The following is a 22,434-nucleotide window of genomic DNA, read 5'->3' as shown; positions in this document are numbered from 1 at the left end:
CTCTCCCAGGGTTTTATTTCTGAAGCCCAAGTTTCAGCATTCAGCCTCCACCAGCACTGGAAGATCTGTGTGTCAGGCTGAGGAGTGCAGGACATCAGCACTGACCATCTGTGCAGTTCTCCCTGTGCTCTGGCTGCAGAGAAATGGCTATTGCATTTTCCTCTGAGGCTGTCAAACTCCATTTCTGTTCTTGGCCACACTAGTGATGGGGCTTCCCAGGATGCAGGAACCTTTCTTCTTTCACAGTTCCCTCCTAGGGGTGCAGGTCCCATCTTGATTCCTCTCTTGTTTTCCTTATTCCCACCCAGTTACATTGTGACTTTCTTGCCTTTTTAGCAGTCAGAGGTCTTCTGCCAGTGTTCAATAGATATGCTGTGAAAATTACTCCACATGTAGATGTATTTTTGTTTTATTTATGACAGAGTGTGAGCTTCACGTCCTACTCTCTGCCATCTTGCTCTCTCTCCCAAGAATCAGTTCTTGTAAGCATTCCAAATGTACTTCAAATGAATTGTGTGTTCTGTAACTCAAGTCAGAAGTGTATATATTTCCATTCACATTTTGTAAGGCTTGTAATTTGTATTGTTTAAATCTTCTGTATGCTGTTGGTTTGTATATGTGATTTTTCAACAACTTAAAAGAGTTCTCAGTTGCTTGGTGGATTTTTCATATGAAATATTATGTGACACTTAATATTGTGTTTTAAGTAATTCTAATGACATGGAAAAATGCTTATTTATTTTTAAATGAGAAAGTTGGAGAGTAACAAATACAATGTCAATTTTAAACTGTTACACTTTTTTAAAGTTGTAAAAGGAAACATGCAAATGTTAAGATTTTCTGGGTTGTTAAAATTATAGATATTCTTTACTTTTTAATTTATACCTTTCACTTTATTTTTTTAACTATGACCACCTGTTACTTTCATCATCAAAAAGAAGACTTTTTTTTTTTTTAAAGAACAAGCCCAGCCCAATGCAGTCAATCTCATGACATTTTCCGCTGCTGTCTTCACTCAGAAGGCCATACTGTTGTCCCCCTCTATGGTTGTTGTTCTCTTGCTCTTTCAGGTAATGGACTCATTGCAGATGAATATTCGCCAAAGTGAGAAAGAGAGTGACAGCATCTCTCTAGGAGCATGAAACCGCTTAGTTAAACTGGCCTTGTCAGCCACAGTCTGCTCCTGGTATCAATCTCAATGACCTACACAGGGAAAAGACGTCTTTAAATGCTAAAATGCCCATCTTATGTAACTGGAAGTTTCCCCTCTTCTAAATCTTTCTTCTGATGAAACAATCTTTTAAAGCCCTTCTCCAAAGCAGCTCTTCTTTTTTGTTTTAGATAGTACATCATGCTCTGTGGAATGACAAAGGTCCAAGTATTGACTTTTCATTGTACTGTTTCCTTATGCCAATATCTGGTGTTTGGGGTTGCCTGAAGTCATTCTGCCCAAGGTTTCTGGCCCATTAGTCCTATTAAAAAGAAAAAATAAAATAAAAATGGAGCTATATGATACTATTTGTGCCATTTCCTCTGTCCTCAACCCCTTTAACACCCTGTCATTGAACCAGAGGGTTCTTCTAAGTTGCAAACTTTTTTCTGGGTTCTTTCTTTATAAAAGTCAACAGAAACCTCCACAAAGGCAGACCTACCTGAGAAGAGAGGCTGGTAGTGACTCTCACGAGTAGCAACAGAAATAGTGCAGCACAACTTATCTTCAAGCTACCTTTAAAAAGTACAAGTTCATGAAGCGAGTCTCAGTGCCTCCTCCAATTAAGTAAAGGATTTTATGACCTCCTTCAGTTCTCTCTCCCTCCCTCCCTTCCTTCATTCTTCAAGGAAATAAGGAGTTCATTCCTATCTTCACTCACAAACAACAGAGATCATGGTTTGCTTCCTTCAATCATGTAGGCTTTTAGGTCTAATACCCACTAAAATGTCAAGCATTTGTTACTTTATAATGGGATATCATAGTTTCCCTCTCCTTCCTCTCTGCACTGCACTCCTTCTCTCCACATATCCAGAGAGAAAAACATGACGTCACTCCCAACATTCACTGAAGCTTCATTCACAATAAAGCTCTTCCCAGCTGGGGCCTGTTACAGACATGTGGCCTGGGGGAAGAAAAAGAAAAAACACTTGCTGAAACCCATCAGTGTGGAGCAGGAAATGAAAAGTGGCTAGAGAGCAAGGAGCGCACTGCAATTCTGAAGAAAGGAGAGGCATGATATAAGATAAGGCATCAGAAGATGTGACTATGGGTGCCCTGAGCAATCATTGAGAATATCTGAAAGGTATAAGACTTTCCACTTTTCCCATACCCTATCTTTCCCATTTCCAAGAGACAAAAAGTAACCAGGACTCCTGACAGTTTACTATTAACCCATAAGATTTGTGTCCTTACATACCACATGTATGCAAATCTTAAAATCTCTGATGAGCAAGCTAGAAAGGGATACAAGCTCTCCTACTGATTTCATAATCAGTTGAGACATCAATAGTAAATCCTGGGGTGGAGGTCCAGTTGCTGGCTGTGGTTAGTGTCTGCGGTGGCTGCCAGGAGATAAGATAGGAGTTGGTATCAGGCTGATTAACATGAGTATTCCCCAACTAAAGCAGTAATTATGACAAATTCAACCCCAACCTTAGCATTCATACCTCCTTGGTTCTTAACAGATGGAAAGAAGTGCTAGTGAAGGAGAATAACTCCTAGTGCCAGAGGAAGTAGAAAGTTATGGCTTTTGTTTGTTTTAATCAGTGATATCTCAGTCATGGGACTGAAAGAAAAAGGATTATGAACACAGGGGCTGGGGTTTCTTTCAAGTCAACTAACTGCCTTCCATAAAGTTGGGGTCTTATGTTGCTGAAACTTAAAACTCATCTCTGGGGGCCTATATTTCAGCATTGGAGATCTGGCAATTTTTGACTACATGGGGTCCTTTTTATGGGAAGTGATAGTTCATATATACACATGGAGTACAACTTCTGAAAACAGAAAGGAACTGAGAGGACTAAGTATGCAATTGAAAAGAGCAACCTGTGGTCTGGAGAGTCTTCAAGAGTGTGATCTCTCTGTTGAGTCATGCTTTGCAAAGCTGAGACGAAGAGAGGTTGTAGTCGTCCTCTGACTTTTTTCCTTTTCTTCTCCTTCATGAAGTCTTCTACCAGCTCCTCCTGAGGAATAAATATACAGCAGCTCCCACAGGAGGGGATAGGCTGTCTGAAGGCCTGGTGACTCTAACACACTAGCTCTAAACCTTCATTGGAATATTGACTCGTTTGAAGACTATAAGAAAAGAAAAAGGACTGCATGCGGTGTCAGAGGGCTCATAGACACTCACCCTAAATTTTACCTTCCAAGTCCTAAGGGCTATCTCTTTGCATCAATTTCCAGCCCTCCTTCCCAACAACACAGGGAACATCTACAATAGGGCCACTAAACTGGATTTGTCCTGACCCTAAATGGCTTTTACAAAGTGGTTTTGTTATTCATCCACTGATGAGGGCTTTCTTTTGTCTACTCTTTATCTTAAAAGCTCAATTAGATAATAGGACTGTGTCTTGTTTCTAATTAATATGTGTTTTTAAAGAACTGTGCCTATCTTTTTCAAAGGACAGTTCTAGTTCACTCCTCAACTCAGAGGCTCAGAGGCCAAAGTATATTATGGAACACAGCCAACAAAAGCATGTACCATGTAATCAAGCTACATCAAGGTCAAGGAGAAATTCTGATCCTAAATAAATCTTTTTCTGACACTTTCAGATGACCAGCCTTCTGCTCTTTCAAAGAGTTAGGAGATGGCAACAGGATTCCACCAGTGCTAAGGGCCAGCAGCCTAACCCTAACCCTCACCTGGAATTGCTGCTCATTTTCACACAGGATATGTGACAGACCAAAAGGGAGAAATACATGGCACACAGCAAAATGTCAGGCATAGAATAAGCACTTAATAGAGAAAGGAATCATTTTAGATGTTCATTCTGCCAGCCAAAACCTCAGTGCAATGGGCAAACAACAGTTTTTGCATCTTCTAGTAATTTCCACCACTCTTCTGAGGCTCATACTACTATCCCACTGCATCCTTTCTTCTCTTGAACCTGCACAGTTGTCATGTGCCAATCCCCAGATCATTCTTCAGTCACTGAAACCTATTTTATCTAGCCCTCAGTGTTCATTCCTAGCCCAGCTTTTGCTATAATCCTGGGTCATTTCAATACCCAAGTAAACAACCATCTGACATCCTAGCATCACAGGTATCTTGATCACTCCAGTTTTTAAATTTTACCATTCCAAAGTTCAGTCTCTGATATAGATCCTATCATACCAGTTTTCCAAAGACTCAGCACCCATCTTGATCACACTAAGGCCACTTTTTCTATGTAGACTCTGACCTTCCTTTCATATACAGTCTGGATCCTCAAATTCACTGGTGTGTAACTCTTCTCTTGCTAGCTGTTCATCCCTCAATCATGCTCATTCAGTCATGTCTGACTCTTTGTGACCCTCTGGACTGTATCCCACTAGGCTCCTCTGTCTCTGGGATTCTCCAGGCAAGAATACTGGGGTGGGTTGCCATGCCCTCCTCCAGGGGATCTTCTTGACCCAGGGATCGAACCTGCATCTCCAGTACTGGCAGGCAGATTCTTTACCACTGAGAAGCCACCTGAGAAGCCCCTATCCTTCAATCAATCAAGATCAATTCTAGGCAACCAAATGCTACTTGTGACAATGGCTCAAGATTACCTTTTCTTTTCCTGAGTCTCTAATCAAGTTTCAAACTAGTTGCTCACTTTGATATGGCCTGGATATTTCTTAAGACTCTTGTCTCTGTAATCCTGTCCCTGGTCAGCTTCCTCTCACCCACCTCTACAATTACAAATCTCCAACACCCTTATCAGGTACTGTTTCTAACTCCTATTCTTATCACTATACCCCAGTAAAGAGGTAACTCCTTTGATCTAAGGCTAACCCTCCGCCTATGTTCTAAGAGCCATAAGTTATCATCTCTCTCCCATATGTACAATGTCTGCCTTCTCCCTGCCTCATAGTGTGTGAGTATGCTCAATTTTCTCCTATATTAAAGGGGAACTTATATGATTCACTGTAGGGCCTTGATGGAATGGTTTAACTTGTATTCTAGTTGTCACATCTAATAGAAAGAAGGCTTCTCATGAAGCAATAATGATTAATCACAGTAAATAAGAAAAAGGAAATATGAGCCTGTTGAGTGGTGAACATAAACTAAAGGCCTACCTGTTAATGTAGGTAAGGGGTTAGCTGAGGTAAAGTTGAAAGGGGAAAACTGAATACCAGCAACAGCAGCAAACCCCAGACTGTGAGGATGAGTTTCTGATCAATGATCACTCTGGTCCTACCCAAGGAACAACTGGTAGCAACTGTAGTAACAGCAGTGGTGGCAGCAGCGGCAATGCAACATCTGCAAGTAGCCAAGACTAAAATACAGGCATGGAAACAGAGTATTTCATGGAAAACACAATATTAAATATGACATATATATGGCACTTATGCTGCTAATCCCCTTCCCCCACCCCCAGCAAACATCACTAATTAGTTATAATCCTCTTTCATACTGAGTTGACACCTGGCTTCAGAACTATTTTTTATAGAACATAATAAAGACAGATACTATCAATCAACTGGAGATGGTACTTGAGATGAAGTATATTTGCTGTCTTTGCACTACACAGAAAAGTTCTTGGCAAAAGAATTAGAAGACAGGAGTGAGCTTCAGAAGAAAGCATATTGAAGACAGCTTGGACGTTGTAGGCAACTGGCGGGGACAAGATGAGCCCATGGAGATCACAGAGCAGGCGCCCAATTAATGTCTGTTGATGATTCATTTTTTCATTCAACAAACATTTAATGAGGCCTACAATGTGCACCGGATTAGGCACCGCGAATACAAAGATGAATAAGGCACTGTCCTTGCCTGTAAGGAATTTAGAGTCTGGTAGACGAGAGCCATAGACACGGACAATGATAATACAACCTGATAAGTGCTAGGACACTTAGCAGGTTGTATTATATCCATCCGAGTAGGATTTCTTCAGGTTGCTGTTGGATCCATGAAGTCCTCCCAGCCACCAGGGCCTGCTGTTGTTTCTGTCATGCGGTGAATGTTCCAAGAACTAACAATGATAGCTGTAATTTATAGCGTGCTTATAACACACACTTTACAATATCCTCATGAACACCCTGAAAATTAATTATTATATATTAGATGAAGAAACTGAGGTTCAATTAGGTTAAGTAACATGCCTTAGATCACATAGCTAGTAATAGGTTTCAAATCCAGTTTTGACCAATTCCAAAGTATTTTTCTACATTTTTTAGGATAACTTTATTCAGTTTAGGTATTATACAAAATTTCAACAGTTTTATATTTGGAAATAAGAGCAAATGCAATAGATTAGTGATCAGGGCATGGACGAAAGTCATCTGGTTTCCCAACCTATTTGACAGAGGGAAAAAGAAAAATAACAGCAGGAAACTGACTTCCCTCTAGCATGCCACTGAAAACCTTGAGATCAGGTAGCTTTACTTTCTTTTGCAAACCCCAACATCCTTATTGACAATATAAAATGTTAAGTACCTTTAGTTAACTATGTTTTTTAAATCCTTGTCAAGGTCAACATTATTATCAACAGCAACTACAGTTCATATAGCATTCAGCATATCCCACATCTGTTCCAAGCAATTTACATAAATAATCCCATTAAATCCTTATATTCCCACCCCCACTCATCATTGCAAAAAGATATCACTAATTCTATTTTACATAAGAAGAAATAAAGTACCAGAAAGAGGTGCAAAACCATGCTCAAAACTACATTGTAAGTGTGAGGCTAGATCTGAGTGTAAGGCCCAAACTGTCACTGTACTGTTTTGCTGTCCTGCTCAGGGTTTCCTCTTCCAACCCTTCTCCCCTCCACTGCTCTTCAGTATGGCTAGTTTCATAAGGTTCACTGAAAATACAAAAGGTCTACTTAAACATAATCTCCAATCAATTATTCTAGTCACAGAAAGCCATTCTCTGAATCCTCTGAGCCTTAAGGAGAGAATTTGCCAAATATTGTATTTATATTGCTTTGAGAAACAAGAAAATAAATTCCAGATATATTTATATTTTTAATTATTGTAAATATTTTTTACCAGGAGATATAACCATAAGCATTCAAAAATCCTTAAACAAAATAAAGCATTGAGACAATAACAACCAAGGTCATTTCTTCCCTGAGAGGGTTTTAAATATAAAAGCCTCCAGTTTTGGTAAAAAATATTTTGGAAGATACGTGACAGTGTGGGTAGCCCTGCTACTGATGAGAAGGATCAAGAACTTAGTAACACTATGAGAAGTCTGTGGCTCTTCAGTTGTCTTTCTTAGAGTCAACATTTCACATATGGCTGTCCCACCCCCTAAAGGAACTTGCAAAATCTGTGCAGCCAAGCCCTGGTCTTGAAGGAACCAACAGCAACACCTATATAAAAAAACATGCAAGGATCTTTCATGAAGGTGGAGGTGGGGATGGAGGATACCCATTTGCCAGTCTGAAAGCCTAAATTTTCCCATGTTCTAATTATATCTATAATTTGTTTAACATTGTATTTAAGAGGTTATCTTCATTGTCACTCCTTCCAGCCTTAGATCATTTATCATCTTAACTACTATATTATCCTTCTAACTGATTTCCCTGACTAATCTGAAAATCTTCCATAACTTACTACTACCGCAGTGACCATCAAAAGCATCCCCTTCTTAAAACACTCAAAATGAAATCCAAATTTAATTTGCTTTGATTCAAAATAAGACTTCCCTGGTGGCTCAGACAGTAAAGTGTCTGCCTATAATGCAGGAGATCCAGGTTCGATCCCTGGGTCAGGAAGATCCTCTGGAGAAGAAAATGGCAACCCATTCCAGTACTCTCGCCTGGAAAATCCCATGGACGGAGGAGCCTGGCAAGCTACAGTCCACGGGGTCGCACACAACAAGAGTCGGACACAACTGAGCGACTTCACTTTCACTTGATTCATTTCACACTATATAAAGATCTGTTCCCAGCCCACATTTGCAATCTAATTTCATGAACTAAATGTAGTTCTCAATTCATCATTCTATTTCTAATCTCCATACTTTTTCTGCTTAAGTCAACCTTTACTTTTTTGAGATTCAACTTAATCATCAGTTCCTCTAACCTCTGCATGTCCAGATTCAGTCAAATGATTTCTCTTCTGAACCCCATAGTATCTTGTACATACCTCCGTTGTAGAGCATACCATACTGTTGTAATTCTCTGTGTACATGTCGAACTCTCACTAGGCTGAGAACTCCTTGAGGGCAGGAATCATGTCTAATTCATCTCCATATCCCCATCACCCAGCACAGTGTATGGCAGCAAAAAGACGGCAGAGAGAAGCTGAAGATGCAGAAGAGAGAACAATAAAGCAAGTCTTGAACTGGGGCATAATACAAATGTGATGAGTGAGTTGAAGCTGTAGAAAGATATATTTTAGCTCAATGTTGCAAAGAGCTCTTGAAAGAAGAGTTAAGCTAACTCAGAGAGTTCCCCACCACTAAGTGCCCTTACTTGGAGGCTAAAAGACTGTTTCTTGGGTATATTATAAAAGGACTTGAATTAGGGTAAAATTAAAATAAGATATGAGATTTTTAAGGCCCTTCCATCCTTGAAGTTCTAAATCTACAACCTATGCTATAATCAAGAGAGCCATCACTCTGAGCCCATGAGAGAATGGTGGTTCCCAGAGACCAGAGACTCTCTGGACAACTGCTGAGGCCTAATTTCATCCCTATTCATTAACAGACTGATTGTGCAGTATAACTCATTTTCCAGTGGCCTGCTTCCCAGGTGACCCTTGAACCTGAAGGAAGAAATACTTTAAAAGCTTTAAAGGCCACCAAGTAGAACCACATAACCCAAGATATCTTCTATGACCTGCTATCTAAAGCCTTACATTTCTTCCTTAAATGTGACCTTAAGTGCATGTAATCAAACCTTTCATGTGGGGAGATTCTCAAATTCCACTAGGTTATTACTTCCAAAAGTATTTTCATCTTTGGATCTTCTTGAATCTACTACTCCATTGACTAGAATTTCCTTTATGCAACAAAACCAACTATCCTTGACTTCATAAGACATCTGAAAACAAACTCTCCATTTTGGAGTTGTTTCCCAGAATCTAAATGACTCTAATTCTTATAATGCTTTTCATAGGACCTAACCTTAAATACCTCTCTGTATCCTAGATGGTCTCCTTTAGCTCCCTCTTAGGGAGTTGCTCTTAAAACTGAAGCAAAACCATCAAGTGGAAAAGGATTCTTATCTCTCTGAGACTCTAAACTTTTTGTAGTGAAAACACAACCAGTTACTTCTATACTGGAGGGTTTGAAGATTTTTAATGGTTATATATGCTATAAACATTAAACTGAGTTCCCAGAAGCTTGCAGGATGGAAGAAGCATTTTGAAATCAATAGGAATGCAAGTGATTTCTGTGTACTGACCTTGTATCCCATGACTGCTAAATTCACTGATTAGCTCTAGTAATTTTCTGATAGTTTGTTTTGGGTTTTCTATGTATAGTATCATATCATCTGCAAATAGTGAGAGTTCTACTTCTTTTCCTATCTGGATTCCTTTTATTTATTTTTCTTCTCTAATTGCTATAGCTAGGACTTCCAAAACTATGTTCAATAATAGTGGTGAAAGTGGACACCCTTGTCCTGTTCCTGATCTTAGATTGAATGCTTTCAGTTTTTCACCATTGAGAATAATATTTGCTGTGGGCTTATCATATATACCTTTACTAAATTGAGGTAGTTTCCTCCTATGCTCATTTTTTGAAGTGCTTTTACCATAAATGGGTGCTGAATTTTGTCAAAGGCTTTTTCTGCATCTATTGAGATGATCATATGGTTCTTATCTTTCAATTTGTTAATATGGTGTATCACAATGATTGATTTGCATATATTGAAGAATCCTTGTATCCCTCAAATAAACGTGACTTGATCATGGAGCTTTCTAATGTGTTGTTGAATTCTGTTTGCTAGAATTTCGTTGAGGATTTTTGCATCTATATTCAACAGTGATACTGACCTGTAATTTTCTTTTTTTGCATTGTCTTTGCCTGTTTTTTGTATCAGGGTGATTGTGGCCTTGTGGAGTGAATTTGGCAGTGTTCCTTCCTCTGCAGTTTTTTGAAAGAGTTTCAGAAACATAGGCATTAGTTCTTCTCTAAATGTTTGACAGAATTCCCCTGTGAAACCATCTGGCCCTGGGCTTTTGTATTTTGGGAGATTTTTGATCACAGTTTCAATTTTAGTGTTTGTAACTGGCTTGTTCATGATTTCTATTTCTTCCTGGTTCAGTCTTGGTAAGTTGAACTTTTCTAAAAATCTGTCCATTTCCTCTATGTTGTCCATTTTATTAGCATGTAGTTGCTCATAATGTTCTCTTATGATCCTTTGTATTTTAGTGTTGTCTGTTGTAACCTCTCTTTTTTCATTTCTGATTTTGTTGATTTGGTTTTTCTCTTTTTTTCTTGATGAGTCTGGCTAGTGGTTTGTCAATTTAGTTTACCTTCTCAAAGAACCAGCTTTTAGTGTTATTAATCTTTGCTATATTGTGAAAATGACTAAACTACCAAATGCCATCTACAGACTCAATGCAATCCCTATCAAATTACCAATGGCATTTTTCACAGAACTAGAACAAAAAATTTCACAATTCATATGGAAATACAAAAGATCCCAAATAGTCAAAGCAGTCTGGAGAAAGAAGAATGGAGCTCAAGTAATCTACCTTCCTGGCTTCAGACTATACTACAAAGCTACAGTCATCAAGACAGTATGGTACTGGCACAAAAACAGAAATAAAGAACAATGGAACAGGATAGAGAGCCCAGAGATAAACCCATGCACCTATGGGTACCTTATTTTTGACAAAGGAGGCAAGAATATACAATGGGGCAAAGACAACCTCTACAGTAAGTGGTGCTGGGGAAACTGGACAGCAATGTGTAAAAGAATGAAATTAGAACACTTCCTAATGCCATACACAAAGATAAACTCAAAATGGATTAAAGGCCTAAATGTAAGACCAGAAACTATAAAACTTTTAGGGAAAAACATAGGCAGAACACTTGATGACATAAATCAAAGCAAGATCCTCTATTACCCACTACCCTAGAGTAATGGAAATAAAAACAAAAATAAACAAGTGGGACCTAATTAAACTTAAAAGCTTTTGCACAGCAAAGGAAAGTAGAAACAAGGTGAAAAGACAACCCTCAGAATGGGAGAAAATAATAGCAAAGGAAACAACTTACAAAGAATTAATTTCCAAAATATACAAGCAGTTCATACAACTCAATACCAGAAAAACAAACAACCCAATCAAAAAGTGGGAAAAAGACCTAAACAGACATTTGTCCAAAGAAGACATACAGATGGCTAACAAACACATGAAAAGATGCTCAACATCACGAATTATTACAGAAATGGAAATAAAAACTACAATGAGATACCACCTCATACCAGTCAGAATAGCCATCATCAAAAAGTCTACAAACAATAAATGCTGGAGAGGGTGTGGAGAAAAGGGAACCCTCTTGCATTGCTGGTGGGAATGCAAATTGGTACAGTTACAATGGAAGATGGTATGGAAATTCCTTAAAAAGCTAGCGATAAAACCACCATATGACCCAGCAATCCCACTGCTAGGCATATACCCTGAGGAAACCAAAGCTGAAAAAGACACATGTCCCCTATGTTCATTGTAGCACTATTTACAATACCTAAAACATGGAATCAACCTAGATGTCCATTGACAGATGAATGCACAAAGAAGTTGAGGTACATATATACAATGGACTATTAGTCATAAAAAGGAACACCTTTGAGTCAGTTCTAATGAGGTGGATGAACCTAGAGCCTATTATCCAGAGTGAAGTGAGTCAGAAAGAGAAATATAAATATCATACACTAATGCATATACATGGAATCTAAAAAGATGGTACTGAGGAATTGATTTTCAGGGCAGCAATGGAGAAACAGATATAAAGAAGAGACTTATGTACATGGGGGAGGGAAGGAGAGAGAGGGTGAGATGTATGGAGGGAGTAACATGGAAATTTATGATATGTAAAAGAGATAGCCAATGGGAATTTGCTGTATGACTCAGGGAACTCAATTAGGGGGCTCTGTAACAATCTAGAAGGGTAGGATGGGGAGGGAGATGGGAGAGAGGTTCGGGAGGGAAGGGACATTGGTGCACCTGGTTGATTCCTGCTGATGTTTGAAAGAAAACAACAAAATTCTGTAAAGCAATTATCCTTCAATTAAAAAATAATTTTTTAAAAAAGAATTTATTATGAATGAAAATGTAAACAACATATAAAAAGATATATAACTCAATTCTTGTGAACATAAGATTTCAATATACATTTCTCCAAAGAAATACAAATGACCAATCAGCACATAAAAAGTTGCTCAACAGAGATGTACTAGGCAAAACCACATGAGATACAAGATACAGACGTTCCTTGAACAACATGGGTTTGAACTGCATGAGTTCACTTATAGGTGGATTCTTTTTCAGTACTAACTACTGTAGTACTAGATAATCCATGCACATGCGGAACCTCAGGAGAAATAGCATATATGGAGAGCTCACTATAAGTTACATGTAGATTTTGCACTGTGAGGAGGATCAGTGCTTGCAACCCCTATGCTGTTCAAGAGTCAACTATACTTAACATCCACCAGGATGGCCATTTATAAAAGAAAAGTGAGGATGGAGATAAATTGACATCCTCATAAATTTCTTGGTGAAAATGTAAAATCATGCAGTTACTTTAGAAGCCTATCAATTACTGAAAAGAGTATATGGAGAGTCGCCATATTACAAAGCAAATGTAACATGAAGTAGATAACCGAGGAAAATGTCCACACAAACCCAAAATATCGTTCAACTGATGAATGGATAAAACAAGGTTAATCCATAAAGTGGAATATTATTCAGCTAAAAAAAGGAATGAAGTACTAATATATACTATGTGTGTGTGTTCTATCAGTCAGTTGTGTCTCACTCTCTGAGATCCCTTGGACTATGGCCTGCCAGGCTCCTCTGTCCATGGAATTTTCCAGGCAAGAATACTGATGTGGGTTGCCATTTCCTCCTTCAGGGGATCTTCCCAACCCAGGGACCGAACCCCCGTCTCCTGCATTGGCAGGGGAATTCTTTACCACTGAGCCACCTGGGAAGCCCAATCTTAATGACAGGCACTTGGAAAAACGTCATCTATGATGGAGAAGTTGGGTGATGTGGGCACAAGCATATGTCCTCCTTGAAGCGTAAATGGACAAAAATCCACTCAACTCAATTGAGACAGTGGTGTGCTGTTGATATCCCCACTGCATTTTATATTCTGCTTCATTACAGCAATTTTCTTATTAGGCAAAGGTTGTTCTGCATGTCTGTCCCCTACCCCCATCACCAAAGTGTGTGTTACAGGCGGGCAGGGTCTGTGTCATCCTGTGCCCTGGCATCTGACACCACATCAGTTCAGTTCAGTTCAGTCGCTCACTCGTGTCTGACTCTTTGCGACCCTATGGACTGCAGCACGCCAGGTCTCCCTATCCATCACCAACTCCCAGAGTTACACAAACTCATGTCCATTGAATCAGTGATGCCATCCAACCATCTAGTCCTCTGGCGTCCCCTTCTCCTCCTGCTCTCAATCTTTCCCAGCATCAAGGTCTTTTCAAATTAGTCAGTTCTTCCATCAGGTGGCCAAAGTATTAGAGTTTCAGCTTCAGCATCAATCCTTCCAATGAATATTCAGGACTGATTTCCTTTAGGATGGACTGGTTGTATCTCCCTGCTGACCAAGGGACTCTCAAGAGTCTTCTCCAAAACCACAGTTCAAAAGCATCAATGCTTTGGCACTCAGCTTTCTTTATAGACCAGCTCTCACATCCATACAGGACTACTGGAAAAACCATAGCCTTGGCTAGACGGACCTTTGTTGGCAAAGTAATGTCTCTGCTTTTTTAATATGCTGTCTAGGTTGGTCATAACTTTTCTTCCAAGGAGCAAGCATCTTTTAATTTCATGGCTGCAGTCACCATCTGCAGTGATCTTGGAGCCCCCCAAAAATAAAATCTACAGGATTCCACTGTTTCCCCATCTATTTGCCATAAAGTGATGGGACCAGATGCCACGATCTTAGTTTTCTGAAAGTTGAGTTTTAAGCAAACTTTTTCACTCTCCTCTTTCACTTTCATCAAGAGACTCTTTAGTTCTTTGCTTTTCTGCCACAAGGGTGGTATCATCTGCATATCTGAAGTAATTTATATTTTTCCTGGCTATCTTAATTCCAACTTGTGCTTCATCCTGTACAGCATTTCTCATGATGTACCTGCATATAAATTAAATAAGCAGGGTGACATTATACAGACCTGAAGTACTCCTTTCACAATTTGGAACCAGTCTGTTGTTCCATGTCCAGTTCTAACTGTTGCTTCTCGACCTGCATACAGATTTCTCAGGAGGCAGGTCAGGTGGTCTGGTATCCCCATCTCTTTAAGAATTTTCCAGTTTGTTATGATCCACACAGTCAAAGGCTTTGGCATAGTGAATAAAGCAGAAAGAAATGCTTTTCTGGACCTCTCTTGCTTTTTCGATGACTCAACAGATGTTGGTAATTTGATCTCTGGTTCCTCTGCCTTTTCTAAATGCAGCTTGAACACATGAAAGTTCCCGGTTCATGTACTATTGAAGCCTGGCTTGGAGAATTTTGAGCATTACTTTACTAGTGTGTGAGATATGTGCAATTGTGTGGTAGTTTGAGCATTTTTTGGCATTATGTTTCTTTGGGACTGAAATGAAAACTGACCTTTTCCAGTTCTGTGGCCAATGCTATTTTCCAAATTTGCTGGCATATTCAGTGCAGCACGTTCACAGCATCATCTTTTAGGATTCGAAATAGTTCAACTGGACTTCCATCACCTCCACTAGCTTTGTTTGTAATGATGCTTCCTAAGGCCCACTTGACTTCACATTCCAGGATGTCTGGCTCTAGGTGAGTGATCACATCATCATGACTGCCTGGGTGATGAAGATCTTTTTTCTATAGATCTTCAGTGTGTTTTTGCCCCCTCTTCTTAATATCTTCTGCTTCTGTTAGGTCCATACCATTTTTGTCCTTTATTGTGCCCATCTTTGCATGAAATGTTCCCTTGGTATCTCTAATTTTCTTGAAAAGCTCTCTGGTCTTTCCCATTCTATTATTTTCCTCTATTTCTTTGCATTGATCGTTGAGGAAGGCTTTCTTATCTCCCCTTGCTATTCTTTGGAACTCTGCATTCAAATGGGTATATCTTTCCTTTTCTCTTTTGCCTTTTGCTTCTCTTCTTTTCATAGCTATTTCTAAGGCCTCCTCAGACAATCATTTTGCCTTTTTGCATTTCTTTTTTTTGGGGATGGTCTTGATTCCTGCCTCATGTGCAATGTCATGAACCTCCGTCCATAGTTCTTCAGGAACTCTTGTCTATCAGATCTAATCCCTTGAATCTATTTGTCACTTCCACTGCATAATTCTAAAGGAGTTGATTTAGGTCATACCTGAATGGTCTAGTGGTTTTCCCTACTGTCTTCAATTTCAGTCTGAATTTGGCAATAAGGAGTTGATGATCTGAGCCATAGTCAGCTCTTGGTCTTGCTTTTGCTAACTGGATAGAGCTTCTCCATCTTTGGCTGCAAAGAATATAATCAATCTGATTTCGATACTCACCATCTGGTAATGTCTGTAGAGTCTGAAGACTCTGTAGCATCTTCTCTTATGTTGTTGGAAGAGGGTGTTTGCTATGACCAGTGTGTTATCTTGGAAAAACTCTATTAGCTTTTGCCCTGCTTCATTCTGTACTCCAAGGCCAAATTTGCCTGTTAGTCCAGGTATCTCTTGACTTCCTACTTTTGCATTCCAATCCCCTATAATGAAAAGGACATCTTTTTTGGGTGTTAGTTCTAGAAGGTCTTGGAGGTCTTCATAGAACCGTTCAACTTCTTCAGCATTACCTGTCAGGGCACAGACTTGAGTTACTATGATACTGAATGGTTTGCCTTAGAAACGAACAGATATCATTCTGTCATTTTTGAGACTGCATCCACGTACTGCATTTTGGAGTCTTGTTGACTATGATGGCTACTCCATTTCTTCTAAGGGATTCTTCCCCACAGTAGTAGATATAATAATCATCTGAGTTAAATTCACCCATTCCATTCCATTTTAGTTCAGATTCCTAAAATGTCGATGTTCACTCTTGCCATCTCCTGTTTGATGACTTCCAATTTGCCTTGTTTCATGGTATGGACCACAGTCTTGTCTAACTCAATGAAACTATGAGCCATGCTGTGTAGGGCCACCCAAGACAGACGGGTCATGATGGGGAGTTCTGAAAAAACGTGATCCACTGGAGAAGGCAATTGCAAACCACTTCAGTATTCTTGCCTTGAGAAATCCATGAACAGTATGAAAAGGCAAAAAGATAGGACACTGAAATATGAACTCCCCAGGGTGGTAGGTGCCCAATATGCTGACACCATGTAGCAGCATCTAAATCACCAAAACATGCTAAGTAAAAGAAGCCAAACGCAAATGTCACATAGTGATCACTCATATGAATGACCAGAAGAGACAAATTCATAGGAACAAAAAGTTAGATTAGTGGTTTCCAGGGTTAGCAAACAGGGAAAATGAGGATCGACTGCTAACGGGTCTGGGGCTTCTTTCTGGGGGTAACGAAAATGTCTTACAGTAAGACAGTAATGATGGTTGTAGAACTCTAGGAATATACAAAAAACTCCTGAAACTTTAAAGGGTAACTTTTATAGTATATTAATTATGTCACAATATAGTTGTCTTGTTTTGTTTTTAAAGAAGTTAACTGCCTTACTCAGAGTTGCACTGACTAGCAGGGTTGCCAACATCAGTGTTCTTACTATGAAACATTTAATCTTGTTATTACAAAACTGAAATGACACTTGTTAGCCATAAACCCAGACTGACACCAAATAATAGTTACCAGTATTTTGGCCATAAGTTAAGGTAAATTAAGTGTGCTAGCATCAAACTTCCCAATATGTGTTATGCATAACACAAAGCATGTTAGCAAAGATTAGAGATAAAATACCACATGGAGATTAGTCTTACCGTTGAAATATTTTCATCCACTAGGACATGTAAGCCTTTCAGTGACACCATGAAGTCAAAAGATGATCTCATAATACAGCTGGGCTAAATGATGATCTAGCAGAGAAGTAGCAGAGGCAACACTGTAAAAAATAGTCAATAAAGAACTTCAAAACCAGAAAAGTACCACATTTGACCACAGGTGGTAAAAAAATCTTAGCAGGACCACATCTATAATACAGAGGGGTTGCTGAGCCAACAACTAGCCACTTATTTTTAGTAACAGGAAAACATGACAATTCTGTACCAATGCAAGGCAGTAAAAAAAAAAAATTTTTTTTCTTAATGGTAGAAAAAGTCTGTGCTGTGCTTAGTCCCTCAGTCATGTCCAACTCTCTTTGCAACCCCAAGGACTGTAACCTTCCATGCTCCTCTGTCCATGGGGCATCTCCAGGCAAGAATACTAGAGTGGGTAGCATTCCATTCTCCAGGGAATCATTCCAACCCAGGGGTCGAACCCAGGTCTCCCGCACTGCAGGAGAATTCTTTACCATCTAAGCCACCATGGAAGCCCAAGAATACTGGAGTGGGTAGCCTATCCATTCTCCAGGGGAACTTCCTGACCCAGGAGTTGAACCGGGGTCTCCTGAATCACAGGCAGATTCTTTACCAGCTAAGCTACCAGGGAAGACCCCGGAAAAAGTCTAAGACCTACCAAATATATTTGAATCACCTTCGCGACTATGGTTTAGATTAATGCTGTTCAACAAATAACAACAGCAAGACAGAAATAATGACCACTCACCAATATAAAACTCAAGGATACATTTTTTATCATATGATTAATATTGGCAGTATAACGAATCATGGGACTGTAGTTTCATAATATAGCAAGTAACAGGACCTCCAGAATCAATCAGTCCATGGTTCACAGACCCTAATACCAAATTATTTTGCTAGTTAACAAAGTTCCATGCAGTAAACTGGAAGTGCAAAAGAAGGCTAAATTGTTAATACTATTAGAATATGCCCAGTCTAAATACCAACACTGAACTAAAAGTAAAGAATGAAAAGTTCTGCATGTAAAGCAGTATAATATACTGAGCAACTCAGGTGACAACACTAAAGCATACCACCTAAACAAGTTTTGCCGTTAAAAAAAAGAAATTCTGAGGGGCAGTCCTAAGATGGCAGAGGAATAGGACAGGGAGACCACTTTCTCCCTGACAAATTCATCAAAAGATCATTTGAATGCTGAGCAACTTCCACAAAACAACTTCTGAATGCTGGTGGAGGACACCAGCCACCCAGAAAGGCAGCCCATTCTCTTCAAAAGGAGGTAGGACAAAATATAAAGGACAAAAAGAGAGACAAAAGAGTAAGGGATGGAGAGCTGTTCCGGGGAGGGAGTTGTGAAGGAGAAGTTTCCATACACCAGGAAATCCTCTCACTGGCGTGTCTGTGGGGAGTTATGGAGTCTCAGAGGGCAACATAACTGGCAGGGGGGAAAAAAATTCCACAGAATACATGCCTTAACCACAACTCCAGTGGAAAAATAGCCCAGCTGCTCGCATCTGCCACAGCGAGCGGGGGAGGCACAGGTTGCATGCTTAGGGTAAGGACCAGTCCTGAATGCCCTGAGGACAATCTGAAGGAGCTAACATGAGATAGCAACCCAAACTGTGGGATAGCCAGAGAGAGAGAGAGAGAAAAAAGAGAAAGAGAGAAAAAAAGAGAGAGAGAGAAAGAGAGAGAGAGAAATTTCCCACAAAAAGCTTTAACCTAAGGCACAGCCTGGCTGGCTCACAGAACAAAGGATTGAGGGAATACCAGAGGAGAGCTAGCTGGCTGTGGACTGGCCCACTGCCCCGCCAGAGGCAGAGGCAGGTGGATGACAGCCAGAGCCAGAAGGCGAGAGGCAGTCTTGGCCCCGGAGACAGCATCCTCCAAACTGTGAGCAGGCTCCCGGTTGCTAACCAAGTCTTCCTGGGATCCTGGACGGTTGACATCTGCCAGGAGGGTTGCAGCCTGAGATCAGCCCCCCAGAGGACACACACAGCACACCTGAGATGGCACTCCTGTGGTGCACCCAGGAAACCGAGCGGCTGGGACCAGGGAGGTGATAAGAAGCACTGCACACCTGGGATAGTGTGTTCGCCAAGCACCTGGTGGCCTGAGCTCCTCTGCCCTGGGAAGGGCACAAAATGCAGGCCCAACAGTGTCTGTGCCTTTGTGGAATACTCAAGAACCTGAAACTGAGAAGCTTAGACCTGGGAAGTACACGCAATCCAGGCTGGCTTAGCACAGTTCCCCTTAAGAGCAACCTGGAGCCTGAGCAGTCCAGACCAGGAAGGCACAGGCGCCATGAGCTGGGGCAAACCCAGTGTGGTCCATACACTGCAAGCACTCTGCAAACACGCCAGTGATATTTGTTTGCAGTGTTCCTCCCTCCCCACAGCACGACTGAACAAGTGAGCCTAAATAAGTACCACTTTCGCCCCCTTGTGTCAGGGCAGAAATTAGACACTAAAGAGACTTGCAAACAGAGGAAGCAAAAATAAACAAAGAAGAGGGAGCCGCTCTGGAAGTGATAAGTGCAACAGATGAAAATTCTCTAGTTAGCATTGACGAAGCATTGGAAGGGGCCTATAGGCCTTGAGAAGAAGTATAAGCTGGAACAAGGAACTATCTGAAACTGAAATGACCACACACTGCCTTCAGCAGATCCAGAGATATATTTTTACAATTATAATTTTTAAATTTTTTTTATTCTTAAGTTTTTTATCACTCTTTTAATTTTCATTTTTATAACCTACTATTACCTTGCAAAAAAAGACCCTATTTTTAAACCAAATTTCACATATACATTTTACAATTTTTGTTATTGATTTGGTCTTGTATTTTTAATATTATATTTTTAAGAGTCTAACCTCTACTCTAGATTTTATTTTTTTTTTTTTTATTATTATTATTATTTTTTTCCAGTGGGTTTTGTCATACATTGATATGAATCAGCCATGGATTTACATGTATTCCCAATCCCGATCCCCCCTCCCACCTCCCTCTCCACCCGATTTACTCTAGATTTTAATCTTTGCTTTTTGGTATTTGTTATCAATTTTGTACCATTAAGAATCTAATCTTCAGTACCCATTTTTACTTAGGGGTGTGATTACTGGCTTGACTGTTCTCTCCCCTTTTGACTCTCACTGTTCTCCCCCAGGTCACCTCCATCTCCTGCCTCTGCCTTCTCTTCTCTACTTTGTGAATCTCTCTGGGTGTTCAGGCTGTGGAGAACACTTAGGGAACTGATTACTGGCTAGATTGGTCTCTCCCCTTTTGACTACCTCTCTTCTCCTCCTGGTCACCTCTATCTCCCTTCTCCCTCTTCTCTATGTAACTCTGTGAACCTCTCTGGGTGTTCCAGACTGTGGAGACCACATAGGGAAATGATTACTGGCTAGTATGCTCTCTCCCCTTTTGATTTCCCCTCTTCTCCTCCTGGTTACCTCTATCTCCCTCCTCCCTCTTCTCTTCTCCATGTAACTCTGTGAACCTCTCTGGGTGTCCCTCGCTGTGGAGAATCTTTTCACCAATAACCTAGATGTTTTATCATCAGTGCTGTATAGCTAGAGAAGTCTTGAGGCTCCTGTAAGAATAAGACTGAAAGCCAGAGGCAAGAGGCTTAAATCCAAAACTTGAGAACACCAGAAAATGCCTGACTCCAGGGCATGTTAATTGACAAGAGCTCATCCAAAAGCCTCCATACCTACACTAAAACTAAGCTCCACCCAAGAGCCAACAAGTTCCAGAGCAAGACATAGCACGCTAATTCTCCAGCAATGCAGGAACGCAGCCCTGAGCATAAAAATACAGGCTGCCCAAAGTCAAACCAAACCCATAGACACCTCAAAACTCACTACTGGACACTTCATTGCACTCCAGAGAGAAGAGATCCAGCTCCACCTACCAGAACACCGGTGCAAGCTTCCCTAACCAGGAAACCTTGACAGGCCACTCGTCCAACCCCACCCACAGGGAGGAACCTCCACAATAAAGAGGAACCACAAACTTCCAGCATACAGAAAGGCCACCCCAAACACAGCAATCTAAATGAGATGAAAAGGCAGAGAAGTATTCAGTAGGTAAATGAACATGATAAATACCCACCAAACCAAAGAAAAGAGGAGGAGATAGGGAGTCTACCTGAAAATGAATTCAGAATAATGATAGTAAAGATAATCCAAAATCTTGAAAACAAAATGGATTTACAGATAAATAGTCTGGAGACAAGGATTAAGATGCAAGAAAAGTTTAACAAGGACCTAGAAGAAAGAAAAAAGAGTCAATCAATAATGAATAATGCAATAACTGAGATCAAAAGCACTCTGGAGAGAACCAACAGTAGAATAACTGAGGCAGAAGATAGGATAAATGAGGTGGAAGATAGAATGGTGGAAGTAAATGAAGCAGAGAGGAAAAAAGAATGAAAAGAAATCAGGACAACCTCAGAGACAATGTTAAATGCCCCAACATTCGAATCATAGGAGTCCCAGAAGAAGAATACAAAAAGAAAGGGCATGAGAAAATACTTGAGGAGATAATAGTTGAAAATTTCCCTAAAATGGGGAAGGAAATAGCCACCCAAGTCCAAGAAACCCAGAGGGTACCAAACAGGATAAACCCAAGGCAAAATGCCCCAAGACACATATTAATCAAATTAATGAAGATCAAACAAAGAACTATTAAAAGCAGCAAGGGAAAAGAAGCAAACAACACACAAGGGGATTCCCATAAGGATAACAGCTGATCTTTCGATAGAAACTCTTCACACCAGAAGGAAATGGCGGGACATAATTGAAGTGATGAAAGAGAAAAAGCTACAACCCAGATTACTGCACCCAGCAAGGATCTCATTCAAATATGAAGGAGAAATAAAAAGATTTAGGCAAGCAAAAGCTGAGAGAATTCTGCACCACCAAACCAGCTCTTCAACAAATGCTAAAGGATCTTCTCTAGACAGGAAACACAGAAAACGTTTATACACTCCAACCCAAAACCACAAAGTAAATGGCAATGGGATCATACTTTTCAATAATTACCCCAAATATAAATGGGTCAAATACCCCCAACCAAAAGACAAAGACTGGCTGAATGGATACAAAAGGAAGATCCCTATATATGCTGTCTACAAGAGACCCACCTC

At 40.1% G+C, this 22,434-nt stretch overlaps 1 long non-coding RNA gene across 26 annotated transcripts in view; it reads right to left on the bottom strand.

Annotated features, from left to right (window-relative positions):
* Positions 1-716: 716 nt before the first annotated feature.
* LOC133051943 (uncharacterized) overlaps positions 717-22,434 on the bottom strand; it is a 77,192-nt gene continuing 55,474 nt past the window's right edge. For 17 of the 26 annotated variants that reach the window (XR_009691955.1, XR_009691957.1, XR_009691945.1 and 14 more), the window contains 5 exons: positions 17,250-17,371; positions 8,279-8,436; positions 3,038-7,500; positions 1,653-2,553; positions 717-1,472 (listed from right to left, as the gene is read on the bottom strand). This is a non-coding gene — a long non-coding RNA (uncharacterized LOC133051943). The remainder of the gene's footprint in view (positions 1,473-1,652; positions 2,554-3,037; positions 7,501-8,278; positions 8,437-17,249; positions 17,372-22,434) is intronic. The other 9 variants (XR_009691958.1, XR_009691956.1, XR_009691970.1 and 6 more) reach the window with 9 other exon arrangements.

This window comes from Dama dama, chromosome X, assembly GCF_033118175.1.
Source record: "Dama dama isolate Ldn47 chromosome X, ASM3311817v1, whole genome shotgun sequence".
In the NCBI taxonomy this organism is placed as follows: Eukaryota; Metazoa; Chordata; class Mammalia; order Artiodactyla; family Cervidae; genus Dama; species Dama dama.
The sequence above is the reverse complement of the archived record's forward strand: the minus strand, read 5'-3'. Positions and strand labels throughout refer to the sequence as shown.